Source organism: Falco peregrinus, chromosome 3 (assembly GCF_023634155.1).
Source record: "Falco peregrinus isolate bFalPer1 chromosome 3, bFalPer1.pri, whole genome shotgun sequence".
NCBI classification, from domain to species: domain Eukaryota; kingdom Metazoa; phylum Chordata; class Aves; order Falconiformes; family Falconidae; genus Falco; species Falco peregrinus.
The window spans coordinates 106,573,669-106,587,652 of NC_073723.1; positions in this window are offsets into that span (position 1 = coordinate 106,573,669).

Genomic DNA, 13,984 nt, shown 5'->3' on the forward strand with positions numbered 1-13,984 from the left:
AGGCTTTCCACGGCTCGGTTTGATTCCACTTGTGCTTTGCCTCTCCAGGCACCGGTATCCTGGTGGGGTCGTAGCTGTCGCTTGGCCTGGCTGCCCAGCGCCGCAGGACGTGGGCTTCCCTTGCCTTGGAGCGATGCTGGGAGCCTTGAGGGATGCCGGCATGTGCGCCACTGCACTGCTGCCCCGGGGCCTTCCTCTGCCCTCCCCAGCTGTGGATGTGCTGCGGGGAGGTGACTGGGGCAGCTGCACTGGGATGGCTCCTGCTCCTGCTGCCTCCGTGTGCTGCTGGCTCTCCGTGAGCTTTGCCCAGCCAGTGCTGGCATTTCCCATCCTGAGCAGGGTGGATGGAAAACCCATCAAAATTTATTTGCCTACCCAGACAGGAGTCATCATCGGTGCGCTGCTGCGGTGGCTGAACTTTACTGATCCTCAGAACAAACAGCCTCTCCAGGGCTGCGTTTGGAACCTAGGGGAGGCAGGAGCAGGCAGAAAGCCCTGCCTGACGCTTGCACGTGGCTGCCCGCGCTGCCTTCCCCCCGGAGCTGCACCGGCTCACCAGCGCTGGCACCACCACATCCCCAGCCCTTGGCACTGGAGGTTATGCCCAGTTTTCAGAGACAGGAGGCATTGCCAGAACAGCGGCAGAGGAATTTGAAGAGCAGGTATATCTGCCCAGGGCAGGGAGGGGCCACTAAAAATAGCAGCTAGAAATGAGAAAATAAATTAACCAAAAAAAAAAGAAAAAGAAAAAAGGGACTTGGATGCAAAAACTCCTGCACCAGCAACGTGCCCTTTCGGCAGCCAGCTCCCGAGGTGCCCAAGCCTCAGCAGGGTGCGCCTCGAGCCCAAACTTTGAAACCCAGCTTATTTTTCCATTATGAGGACAAACTTGCGTCTGCCTGAGAAACCTCTAATTAAACAAAGGCTCACCATAATATTTACTGGGAGCTCGCCAGCCTTGCAATACGACATTACCGGGTATCTTTATTAGCTAAAATGAGTATTTAGAGTCTCTGCCAAGTTGAAAGTCAATAGACGTGTTTGAAAGCGACACTGCAGCATCAAGCAAACACTTTTGCAACCTGCCGGTGAGGCTTGGCCAGGGCCGAGGGTGGCCGTGTCACCCTGAGCAGTGGAAGGGGGTGGGAAGGCACCCCATGCTGTCCCCCCGACATGGTATGGCATCTTACAGTAGACACAGCATCCCACTGGCAGAGCAGTGCATCACTTTTTGGCTGGCATTGGCCCGCTCCTGAGTGAGTCCCTTTGAGAGTGCTTGAACCCTGGGGCTGTGCAGGCACGACCAGCCCATCACCCGGCCTCGAGGCTGGCAAAAACCCTGTGCCAACCACACTGGCCTGCTGCAGGGCCCAGGGCTCCTCCAAGCAATTATATCCCGGAACATAATTTCATTATCAATTAACCACTGGCACATGGAGGGATGGTTATACTATGAATTTATTGGTGTGCGGTCTCTGCGCCGGGTACTGAGCATGGCTGGCAGTGCTGCCGGAGCCCAGGGTGACCAGCAGGCTGATGCTGTGCAACAACAGCACCGGGGAAAGCCACCGCTCCATCGGCTCCTTAAAAATTCCCTAAGGATCCTGGTGGGGCTGGAGGAGGAGGGCAGAAAAACCCCAGCAGTCCATGGCTGCTGGCACTGAGGTTTACAGGAGCAGTGTGCTGACTTTAACACCCAGGGAAATCTGTGAAAGCGAGCCTCAAAAAAAAAAAAAATCTTTTGATAAATTGTTTTTAATTTTTTTTTCCCCTTGTTGCATTGCTGTGATTGCACAGCCGCGGCCTTTTGGGATGGGGGTGCCCTCCAAGCCACGTCCCTGCCAAGAGCTGCAGACAGCTCTGCAACACTGAGACTGCTCTTTAGGGAAAGGGGCTGCTCCCAGCGCTCTTTCCACCTGAGGAATCAGAAAGCTTTGGTCTTATAATGTGTCACCCTGGCATTTCCAGCTGGAAATGTTTTGATTCTCAAGTCCAAAATGAGTTTTTATTTTGAAATCCATTATTCATTTACTTTTGAAAGGTCAAAATCTAAATGAAACACTTTGATTCACCTGAGATGAATTTATTAGTTTTTGTTTTCGGCACACACAGGGTAACTCAGCCTGCTGGCTGTGTGCTGGGCGGTGGGACACAGCACGCCGTGGCCACTGCTGGGCTAGTGGCGGCTGCCGGCGGCTGTGCAGGAGCCATGGGCTGGGTTGTCAGTGCCAGGTACTTTTTCTACCTTTCAGAGTGCCGCTCTGCTCACTTTGATGTGTGCAACACAAAGCATCGTGTATCTGTTATGTGCAGATGCGACAAGTTTGTTGTTTCTCCAGCCACCTTTGACGCGGTTGCACAGACTGTCTCTGGCTGCGGGCTTGGCACTTGCTCTCAGGTTCCAAGCACCACACATCTCTTCCTTTCTTAATTTAACAGCATATTTCACCCAAGGGAAGCCAAATGCCTTCCCTGGGCCCCGTGGCCCTGGCTGCCCTCAGAGGAGAAGCTGCAGCAGCAGCAGAACCGGCCGAGAAGCCCCCAGCCCCGCTGGCTCTGCAGCTCAGATGAAGGCAGAGCATTCCCTGGGCTGCCAGCTCTCCCATTGCCCTCCTCAGGGACGGTGTCTCTGACTGCAAGGGCTGAGGGAAAATGTGCCAGAAAGTGAGGAGAAAGTGTGGGAGCCGCTGGGCAGCATTGCCAAAGCTCACCTTGATGTTCTCAGGCCATCACTGGGACAAGCGACACTTTCCAGCCCCACCTGCTCCTGCTCCTGGCCCCGTGTCAAGCGGCTGCACGCCAGCAGTGTGCCTTGCCTCCAGCACACCTTGACTCACTTCACTCCTTACTAGAGAAAGTGTTTTGGAAAACCTGTAGTAGTTTACTCCAGGGACTGGGCTTCATGGAGAAGAAATAGTTGCCAGTAGTAATGATATATTAACTTTAAGACAAGCAAATTACTCCGGAGGTGCCAGTGCCTCATGCAGCTGGGCAGTGGGCTCTCCTGGGCTGGGGTGGGCTCCTCTGGGCTTACTGGCAAGTCAGCCAAACTGAGCATGGACTCTGCCCTCTCCTTCCTTGGGATGGTTTTCCAGAGGAAAACGTGAAAAACAAAGATCCACTGGCTGTGGCACAGGGACAGCATCCCGGCTTTCCCGCACAGCTCGGGCTGTGCCCAGTGCCCAGCTCCACCTCGCCCCAGGGAAGGTCCCAGTGCCTTGTCTTTTAGAAAAAGCTTTCTTTTAAAAGTTTTCAAGGATCATTGATTTTCCTCTCTGGGAAGGAAGAAAAGGTGTTTCCAACAGGATGTGAACTTGGAGTCCCTGTGGCTGCTGGTACTGGGACCAGTGGATGTGCAGTGTCCGAAGCCAGACATGATTCCCAGTGCTTGCCTTCCAGAGGGAATGTGCTAAGGACTATTCATTAGGCCAGTTTCACTTCTTGTCCCCTGGAAGTTCCAGCCCTGTATTTCACCTGTGACGTGTCAGATGTTCTTCTGCAGAGAAAACCCTCCTTTTGGTTATTAATGTGTAGCCCAATACAGCTCAGCAGTCCCAGCACTGGAGTTTGGGAGGTTTATTCCCCATTTCTCCCACGCACCTTCCTGAAAGCGTACCACCGACTTGATAAAAAACCGATTTAATGGTTACAGAACCCAGAGATAAAGCTGGCCTTAATGGATTTCTTTGAGATCAAGGCTGTCAAATACCAGGCGCAAAATCCTTTCTACAACAGGAGCAACTATATTAAGTGCACTCAATCAAAACCAGGCTGAAGGTTCCATAAGTGAAACAATGGCTGTAGGAAATGCATGTTATTAGCATCTCCCGCAGAAAGGAGGGCTGGCAGAAGAGATGAAAAGCCTCCGAGCTGCGGCTGCCGCACTCCCGTTCAGCTGGGATGGATGAGATGTGAAGGGCACTTTCAAAACTCATCTTCACTATCTAATCAGGTCCTGTTGGGAAGAGGGTGATGGGAGCCATCCCTTTGGGCTCTGAGGTCAAGTAGCACAGTGGTGGCCTTTGCCTGGGCTGCAGCAGCCAGACCTGTGGCGAGGGGATGCTTGGCTGGGGACCCTGCTCACAAATACACATCAAAATTCAGCGTGAGAAGTGTCGGCCGCTTCCCTGCCTGGCGTGTCCTGCCTGGGTTTATAAAGTTGAGCCAGGGCAACTTTGCAGTGCTCAAAGGTTTTCTCAGGTCTTTGATGGGACTTTCTGCAGCCATCAGGTGAAGGAGCTGGGGCCTCTCCACCCCAGCCTGCTCTGGGCAGTAGACCGATGCTTAAATGCAGATTAGTTTTTAATAAAATCCACAGCCATATAGTGAGAAAGTTGTAGCATTTGTGAACTGCCGGTTGCTTTTAAATCATTTCCCTTCTTTCTGTCCCAGGCTTGACATTTGTTGAAGAGCAGAGGCTTTTTGTTCATTCACCAATTAATTTATTCTGCAAAGGTGGGAAGCAGCGTCCACCTTAGCGAAGGTCAACAGCACGGAGTGTTTCCTTGTTATTTTCAAACACTGTTAAAGGCTTTAAATCAGCTGGGGGGGGTGCTGTAGGCAATGGAAGGCACCTCTGGCGAGGTTGCTCCCGCTCCTGCAGCAGCTCCCGCGGGATGGAGATGGACTGGTCATGGGATTGAGGCTGGATCATTGAGCAGGTTGGTGGGAGTCCAGCATGGAGGTCCCCAGAACAGGTCCAGCAGAGCGCAGACCCACATTCACACCTGGAGAGTAATTGCCTTTAGGGACACAACGAGCCGAGTGCTGACAACCATTTCCCGCTTTCCAGCCCAGATTAGCATTTAGTTCACGTCCTGCTTTCCTCTGGCTTGCCACCCCCTTGCTCATCCATGAGATGTTCGATGGAGCTTTCCCAAGACTCCTCCCAGGGATGTTGGTTTTGCCTCCTGCAATCAGACCCGTTTATTCGTTTCTGCAAATCTATTCAGCTGGTAGCTGGTGCGTGAGGAGTGGACTATGCCAGGAGGTACGGCTTATCAAATGTCACACAGATCTTATCTCAGGGGAAACATGCTTCCATAATTAAATTAAATGAAAAGTCCTGGAATAAAAGCCTCGGAGGCTATGGCCTTCTGTTTATCTCCAAAATATGTGTGGTGTGGGAGATGGGAACAGGGGATGCCAGAGGGCTAGGCCAGATCTCTGCTAGTTTTGCTGTGCAGCTCCGTGTATGATGGAACATTTTATACTTCCAGGCTTTGTATTTTCTCCCTAAAGAAAGTTGTGTTCTTTCTCGAGAAAGGCCAGACCCACAAATCTGCTGACAACCAGCCCTCTGCAAATCACCTGGGGGATGCATCTCCGACAATACCAGCCCAGGAGAAAACCTGCTGCAGGGCTGTGGGGGCAGCTGGAGGAGCAGGGACTGCCCTTCCTACCCGGACTTACAGCACAGTTATTCACTATGTGCCAGATGGCCCGGGCTTTGCTTTTACAGCTGGGAAGTTCTTAAAATTTCTGGTGAGTCACCTCTTAGCATCTGACATGGCGTCACCCAGGGTTTTGGGAATACTTTGTATTGCTGGAGAAAGGCTGGAAAAGAGAATTGGTCATAAAAGTCCATGCTCTGCCTTCAGCACAGGTTTAGACTCCTCTTGGGAAGGAGGCTAACATTTACATCTGCCACTGAGGGATAATTCCAGTGCTGCTAGGTACGAGCCTGAGTGACGGGTGCTTGAACATTCACTTTTCAGCCCTGGGCTCTGGGTCTGTGCGGCTCCTCATGCCATGCCATGCCATGCCATGCCATGCCATGCCATGCCATGCCATGCCATGCCATGCCATGCCATCCCATGCCATGCCATGCCATGCCATGCCATCCCATGCCATCCCTTCCCATCCCATCCCAGTTAACTGTTGATGATTAACAACTCCAACACCAGCAAATAGGAAATAATGAATCTGGTGCCTCATCTCCCCCTGGGCGAGCCCCACAAGCTATTGATGGTGCAAGAGCATGGTGCAACCAGTGCTGGCATTTTGGCCCTGGAATACCTGCCCCCCAACTAGAGCCCTACATATTTCTGGAGAACATGTTTTGCAAACCTGGAGTGTTTCACCCAGCTAATGAGCTGGTGGCTGAGGTCCCTGCAGCACAGGGATGGTGGTGGGGTCTGCCTTTACCCAGGACGCCTGCTGGAGGATGCGCTGAGCTCTGCCTGCACAAACCATCTGCCCCCTCACTTCAAATTAATGAACAAATTCAGGGAAAAAAAAATCAAAGTCTTTTCATGGATAATTTGAGCAGAGAGAAAAGGGGCCAAATGAATTAAATAAATCCTTTGCTGTGATGGGCTCACCCAGCTCGGCTCCCTGCCTTTCGGAAGCAGGTTTTCAAGCCTAATGGTATCAGATACCCTTTTGGCACCCATTTTCGGAGAAACTTCCCACCCCTGCTGCTTCTTAATGCAGCTCATCTCCTGCCGATTTCTCCCAGGGCCTCAGCCAAATCAGCACTTCAAATGAAAGCCTTCCCTGCTGCTCGTGCAGGTTTCCATGGAGATCTGAGTGGATGCTCCTGCCTCCTCTGGAGTCGATGGAGAGGCATCCTCCCAGGGTTGGCCCGTGGAGGGGTGCAGGGGTCTGTGAGCATCCAGCGGCTCTGCAGCCATGTTTGCTGTGTGCTGCCATGGGTGGACCCGGTGCCTTTGGTCCTGACGTGCTGGATCCACTGCAGCTCCTCTGCGTTGCCTGCAAGGAGCTGGGCTTGGCACCCACCCCCACCAGGAGCCGTATGTGAGTGGGAGGGGGCTTAGGAATAGCTTGGTGAACACGGGTTTCTCCCTGGGCAGTCCGAAAAGAAGCTCCCAGGACCTCTCCTTGCGACCTGTGCCTGCTCCTTGTGAAAAACATCATCTTCTGCCCTGGCTGTGTGCTTCCTTGTCACTGCCCGTCTCCCCTTTCTGGGCACCTCGCTCCACACTGGTGCATCCTGCGCGGGGCAGCTCCTTCGTGCACATGTGCTGCACCTTTATTTAAACCATTAATACTCCTCGTAATCTGAAAATAAGTTTCCTGAGCATTGTACAGAGCTGTTTGGCCAAGGCTGGGCCATCGCAGGCAGCAGCATGGTTTGGCAGTGGAAATACCCTTCCATGTGTGGCTGAATTAGCAAATAGCTGTGAGATGTAAGAAATGATGGTAATTACAGGAACAAAATTGTTATTAATGTACTAATTTACTTGGGAGCCAGGCTTTATGTAATTACACTGTGGGATCAAGATAAGGTTAATGCATTTACCTTCCTGGGTATTTATAGGCACTTCGAATAGTTCTTCCTCCACCGTAAGAAACAAGCGTGCATGCTCCTGGAGATGGGAGCGTGCAGCCGCGCAGGTCCGCGGGCAGAAGAGGAGGTGAGAGCATGGGGAGTTCTGTTGCTCTTTGCTAATATTGTTAAAGAGGGGATTCAGAGCAGTGGCTCCCCTGTGCAGCATGCAACCCTGTGGAGATCTTCACAGGCATCGTGGCCTCCAGCACTTGCCATGCTGGAGTGACATGTGCTGGAGGCCACGATGCCTGTGAAGCTCTCTACACAACCCCGTCTGCGCATCCCGGGGGGAATCCCAGGCTCAGCTGCTTCCTGGAGCCTCCTGGAGCACGGTCAAACAAGCTTCCCATGGTGAGTACATCCGAGGGTGAGCTGTCCCAGGGATCACCAGCAGCTGGCATTTGGCTGCCTGGAAATAACCCCCCAACCTCCAGGCTCAGCAGCGATGCTGCAGCCGCCCAGGGGTGGCATAGAGGCTGGCAAACCGAACCTGCTCGTGCTTAAGAAATTAAAACTTTGCAAACGCCTCTGAAACTTTCAGATGTTGGTGAAAGGCTGCTGCCTGTGAGGATGCTTTTCCCCACGCTGGGGCCCACGGGAGGGCTCGGCTGCAGCGTCAGTCTGTGAGACGGCGAGTCTGTTGGCAGCTGCTGCTCAAGCTGCTGTGGATGTGGGTGCCCTAGAAATGCCAGGCTGGAGCAAGGCTGCTCGCCTGCACACTGCTGGGTGGTGGTGAGCCCGGGGACTGCTGCTGCAGTTTTAAGCACTGCTCCGTGGTGGGTAAGAAAAGAAAAAAACAGGGCAGGATCCGCCAGACCTCAGAGTCCCCCTCCTCAGGGATGTTCCAGCTTCTTCCCCGGCGCCTCTGGAGCTGCTTTCATCGCTCAAGCCCACCTTTGTTAATGTCACGCTGGGAAATGTCAGCTGGGTTTGCCAAGCATCCTACAGCGCTAAACCCTCCTGGCTGCACCGTCTGCCCGACAGGCAGCGAGCCCGCGTGGCACAGTGCGGCACGGCTTGCTCGCAGGCCCCTCGCAAGCGGCCACCGCGTGTCACCGGGGATATTTCTCCTGGTGTCACATGAGGAGGACAGCAGCAAGCTGCAGAAGGTCAGAGCCTAAAAATATGTATCTGTATGCGCACGTATGTATTTTTGGCTGCTTCATTATGCGACACACATGCTGCTAGTTAAAAGGCTGGAGAGACCTGAACACAGGTAACCTTTGAGAGCAAGGGAAAGGTTTAATAAGATTACATTAAGCCTTCAGGACCCCTCACCTTGGCCTTTTGCTAATTTACAGGGAAATAAATGTGTGACTGGTTGTGGGGAGCCCACTGGCTCCCCCTCCGCTGCAGAGCTGCACAGCAGAGTGATCAGAAAGGCAAATCTGTCAAAGAGGAGATGATGGAGCCAAGCAAAAATCTAAAATAATTTCCCCAGAAATCAATGCAGAGATTTATCCCTCTTTTTAAAGGGGAAGGAAGGATGGTTCCGGGCTGTATGTCAGACCCGCTTAACCGCATCGTGTAAAACCATTTTTACAACAAACATAAGTTTGAGTTATGTGTGTTATTTTTGCTAACTGTTTGCACATGGCTGAATTTCATGATGACAGAAGTGACTAACTGCACAAGGTTAAGCAAATGAAGTACTTAATTAAGTAGGAGTCATACAAAATAAATTCCAGCTTCACCAAATGCCCTCTGGTTTTCCTCTGGGTTGCTTCCGAGTAATCGGCTTCTGACTGAGAAACCCTCTTCCCAGGGCACAATGCTGCTTTCCCACTCTAGCTCAGGAAGAAGCATCCCCATCCATCCCTGGAGCTCCCTCTGGGCTCTCTCAGCCCTTCCCTGCAGTCCCCAGCCTGTCTCCACCAGCACAACACTCTGCTGAACCACCCACAGCTCTTCTTCCTCTGGACCCCATTAATCACCCTTGAAGGCTCCTTATATGTTATCAGGCCCAGATGTTTCCCACTGTATGCTACAAATGTTAATTATCTCCTAATTACTTATTAGCAGAGGCTGGGCTGGCACAGATTGAGGTGAAAGCCAGCCAAGGGCATTTACAGCCCTGGGTGGTGGTAGAGAAACCAACAGCTGCTTCTGGCAGGGAATTCAGTGGAGTTCCTCATCATTCCCACCCTTATTCCCAGTATTTACTGATGAATGGCCCCAGCAGTCCCCCTGGATGGGGATGCTGTGCAGGGATGTGGGATGCAACGGTGCAGAGCCCTCTGCCAGCCGAGCACCCCTGGCACCGGTGCTTTCTTGAGCCTGGCACGTGGGTGCTGGTGGTGACGGTAGGCTGCATTATGGGGGGCTGCACAGTCAGCTGCAAGGATGGAAACCCGGTGGGCTCACGCATGTGGCAAGCGGGAACACATCTCTTCTTGTTTTATTGATCCTCTGCAATGCACGGGGCTTCTTGGTTTTAATTCTATATATCTAAGTGCGGAAGATGGATCGGCATGTGGTCATCTCCAGGCCAGGGACACATTGTCCTCCATCCAAATAAGTGTCAGCCAGCCTTGTGCCTTGCCTCCATGGTTGCTGACTGCGAGGACCTGGAAAGCCATCCAGAGAAAGCATAAATATTTGTTTCTGAGCAGCTATAATTCTCCTTGTCGTGATTAGATGTAAAAAGAGCGCGCCACGCTAGCTTTCATTTGCAGTGCATCATTAATGAGTGCAGGCAAGGGAAGGAGGGGAAGGCACCTTCCACATGCAGCTGCCTGCAGCAGTAGTGCTGGGCGTGGGTGCGGGGCTGGGAGGGGTGCTTTGGTGGAGGTGAGATGCAAAGCGTGCAGCCCTTCCTGGGAAGTGTGGGGAATCCTCCCGTTTGCACGCACATTGCCAAAGATCCACTGGGAATGTATGTGCCTTGACAGACAGCGACTAGCTCTGACCTCAGAAGTCAGGATGAGCTCTCTGTGAAGAGATGCATGCTGTGATAAAAATCACTGTGAGGCAGGGAAAAGCCACTTGGGCCCACGCATCTGCTGGTGGCAGCTGCCGTGTGATGGAGTGTGGGATGCAGCAACGCCAGGAGCGGGTCTGGATCCTGCAAGTGCTTCAGCATCTCTGGGCTGTTCACTGTGAATGTGTGCAAAACCATTGTGGGTTTGCAACGCTTTTCCAGAGATTTGCAACACTGTGTCCAGAGGTTTTCTGCTGGTTTGTCTGATGCTTTCGCAAATACCCATTTCCCGTGAAATATCAGCTCTCCTTCCACATGGAAAGGCTGTCTTATTCCAATCTGCAGCAAAGAATGATGAAATGCATTACCACCGATGCTCTGCAAACATCTATAGCACAGCTCCTGTGAGCTCCTGTTTCCTCCTAGAGACTGATAACCTGGGGGCTGCTGGCTTCTGGGGAATCTTTAATCTCCTGAAGCACCATATAATTTAAAGAAAAGAGGTTTGGCAATTTTTTGGCTCTTTTTCTGGTGCTCAGCAATTCCCCTGAACTGTCCCTGAGAGCGGAGGGTGAGGTACGCAGTGTGGCTCACCCCCCCTTGGCTCCCCTGCATCCATCACCTTCCCCCTGGCCTGCCTGGGGTCGCCATTAATTGCAGTGGGACTCATTTCACTGCTTGTGCTCGCTTTTGACCCCCCCTGGCAGGGGAAGACCCCAATTCTGGTTGCTCGTAGTGACTGCGCTGATGACTGTCCCGGTGGCACTGACCTTGTTTCCAGCCAGGCCAGGATGCAGAGAGGGTGGTTTTCTTTTCTGAAGATGCAAAAAAGGGTGTTTTTCTTTTCGAAAGCGCTAACGGGGCGGTGAGGCTGCCTGCCTCCCCCCCAGCCCTGCGTGCCGCCACGCCAGGCAGCTGCAGAGGCACCCAGAGGCACCCAGAGCCCCCGGCTGGGTGTGCAGAACCAGCCAAGCAGACCCAAAAGCCCAAGCAGAAGGGAGGGAGCCGGGGGCTTGGGAGGGGAGCTGGGGGGGTCGGCGGGGTGGGGGCTGCTCTGGCAGAGCTGATAATTTGAAAGCAGCATTGCACAGATGGGAGTGGAGGAGCCAAGCTGCCACCAAGTGCCATTTGAAGCTCCCCAAGCATTTTGCACACTAAGAAAAAAAAAATTACAAAATCCTGCTGGCAGTTAATGGAGTCTTTGTTAAAAATATCCCACTCTCTCGATGTGCAGAACTGAACATTCTTCTTTTTTTTTTTTTTTTTTGCCCCCCCCTTCCCCTTCCCCTTCCTGACAAGGTTCCCTTGTTTGTTACCCCCTGGAGGTCCTTGTTTCCCCACTGAAGGGGCACCACGGCCAGGAGGGATGCGAGGAGGCAGCGGGTGCCTTGCTGGCACTGATCCCACTGCCTTGCCTGGGGGTATGTCCCGGCACCGGCACCGGCAGCTTGTGCCAGCATTGACAGGTGGGAAGAAACCACCGCTGAGCGACACTGTTTTAAAAACCTTGGTCTAGAAGTCGGAGTGGGCAAAATCACGTCGGCTGTCGAGCTAACGCTCCCGTGTTAGATACCAGCACCTCCCAAGGCCTGCCCGGCGTGGGCTGCGGAGGGTGTGCTGGCAAAGCAAGCCCCGGCCGGGGAGCCGAGCCAGCAGCTCTTTCAATTGACTTCGCTTGCTCTGCCGCAGGATTCCCAGGGGTGGGATTGGAAAAGCTTGAAGGGGGGAAATGGCTTGTTCAGGGAAGTTACAGCCCAAATTGAAGCCATCTGCGATGCCGTGCAGTTCCTGCCATCCAGCACATCCTCAAGCTGTCCCTCACGCTAAATCATCTCGCCGTGGCAGCCGTGCTCATGTCACCGCCCTCCGCAGCTTTAAACGGGGACTGGGCACAGCATCGCCCGGGACAGCACCTAAGTGGGGCTGGGAAAACGCCAGCCCCTCTGGCCAAAAGCTGGACAGCTTTGTCAATGCAATGCAAATATTCTTTACAAAAAGCAAAACAAAATGCAAGCAAGTGAGCAAAAAGAACCTTTTGTGGAAGCTTTATTTTTAGCTCTCTCTAGTGCAAAGAACAAATTAAAGAAAGTGTAAAACTCCACTGCCAAAATGCAAAGAGTTGGAAGCCAAATGTCACCGCAGCTTTGATCCCCTCCGGAGGAAGCGCTGGTGCTATCAGTTTAGAAGCATTAGATTTGCATATTCATGTCCCCTAATTTGCTCTTCGGGGGCTGAAATCTAATAACTGATGAAGGAAGTCTTCCTGTGTGTGCGGAGGAAACCCTGATTATGTCACAGATACATTAAGAAAGATAATCAGACATGAATAAGTGGCTGTCCCAAAGAAAAGGCCACCCGAAATTAAAAACTTAGACAAAAATCCCTTCGGTGCAGATACAGGGGATGGGGTGATGGAGCTGCGGCCGCAGGGTGGGCTGGAGGTAGCTGTCACTGGTTGTGGGTGACACCGAGTCCCCGGTGCTGGGATGTCCCAATGTAGGGGGCAAGGAGGGATGCTGGGGAGGGGGTGTATGCTGCAGCGGATGGAGACTTGCTTGGCTGTGCAGCAACGAGAGGCACTGAGCCGCGTGACGGGAACAGGCTGGTTTTTGGGAGCGGGGACTGACACAGCAAGTGTCCAGGGACCTGCTGTTACCGGCACGAGCTGTGAGCTGCGGCAGGAGCTGGAAGGCTATTGATGGGAGTTGGATGACTGTAGTGGAATGAAGCTGGGTTAATTAGCATTGATAATATACAACTGTGGGTTGGCTTCAGGGGTGGTGGGTTGGCCGATGTAGATAAGGTGCAGCTGTGGCTGGTTAAGTTAAGTGGTTGAGAGCCAATGAAGGGGGAGCAGCCGCGGAAGATGCAAGAAGAAGAAGAGAGAACGGGCCCTGGATGAGGTGAGGAGAAGGCAGCAGAGGGACTCTATATGAAGAGTGTGCTGTTATGTGGTGGTAAAAGACCTTGTTGCAGCTTGATAGTTTGGAGAGTGCTGCGACAGATGACCAGTCGACTTTTAACAGCTACACTGCCAAGCGATGAATCCCTTCTGTTCACCCTTAATTAAATTTCTTTTAGCAACACAATAGCTCAGTTTTATGCCTGCCATTTATCAAGAATTAAAGCTATTGGCATCGTTGTTGGCAGGGGAATCGATTACGAGATGGCAATAAGGCTCGCAGGAGGCAGTGGTTGCTCAGCATCCTCTTGCATGCCCGGTCCTTGTCCCCAAAAACCAAAGTGCACAAACACCCCGGGAGTGACTCTATCTGATGGAACTAAGGGGAGGCACGGGGATCCAGTGCAATTGCAGGACTTAATGCCAATTTTCAGGTGTTGCAGAAGCGGGCTGGGGACTGCCTGCAGCACATGGGGGCAGGAGCATTGCTCTCACTCTGCTGCTGCTGGCAGAGCAGGGTTGCAGCTGCCTTAAGATGAGGTGAAGACATGCCGGGTTTGAACCATGCATTACCGCTTACTCCTTGCCATGTCTGGAGTGCTCTTTCTATCTGATCTGTCAAGGGCTGCAATTACGTATATTGTTGTCAGTAGCAAATAAAGATGAAGTTGTCAAAAAGATCAAGAGGCTGGGTTTAAGGCTGCTGCCCGAAGCATGAGCCATGTGGTGCCGAGAACTGCCAGAGCAGTGGGTGCTGACCGCACTGGCACCTGGCTTAATGGAGAGGGTGAGCTCCTGGAGGAAAAACGTGCCCCCAGTTTGGCTGGAGCCGGAGTGTAAAAGCAATCCCATCAGCTCTGCGCTACGT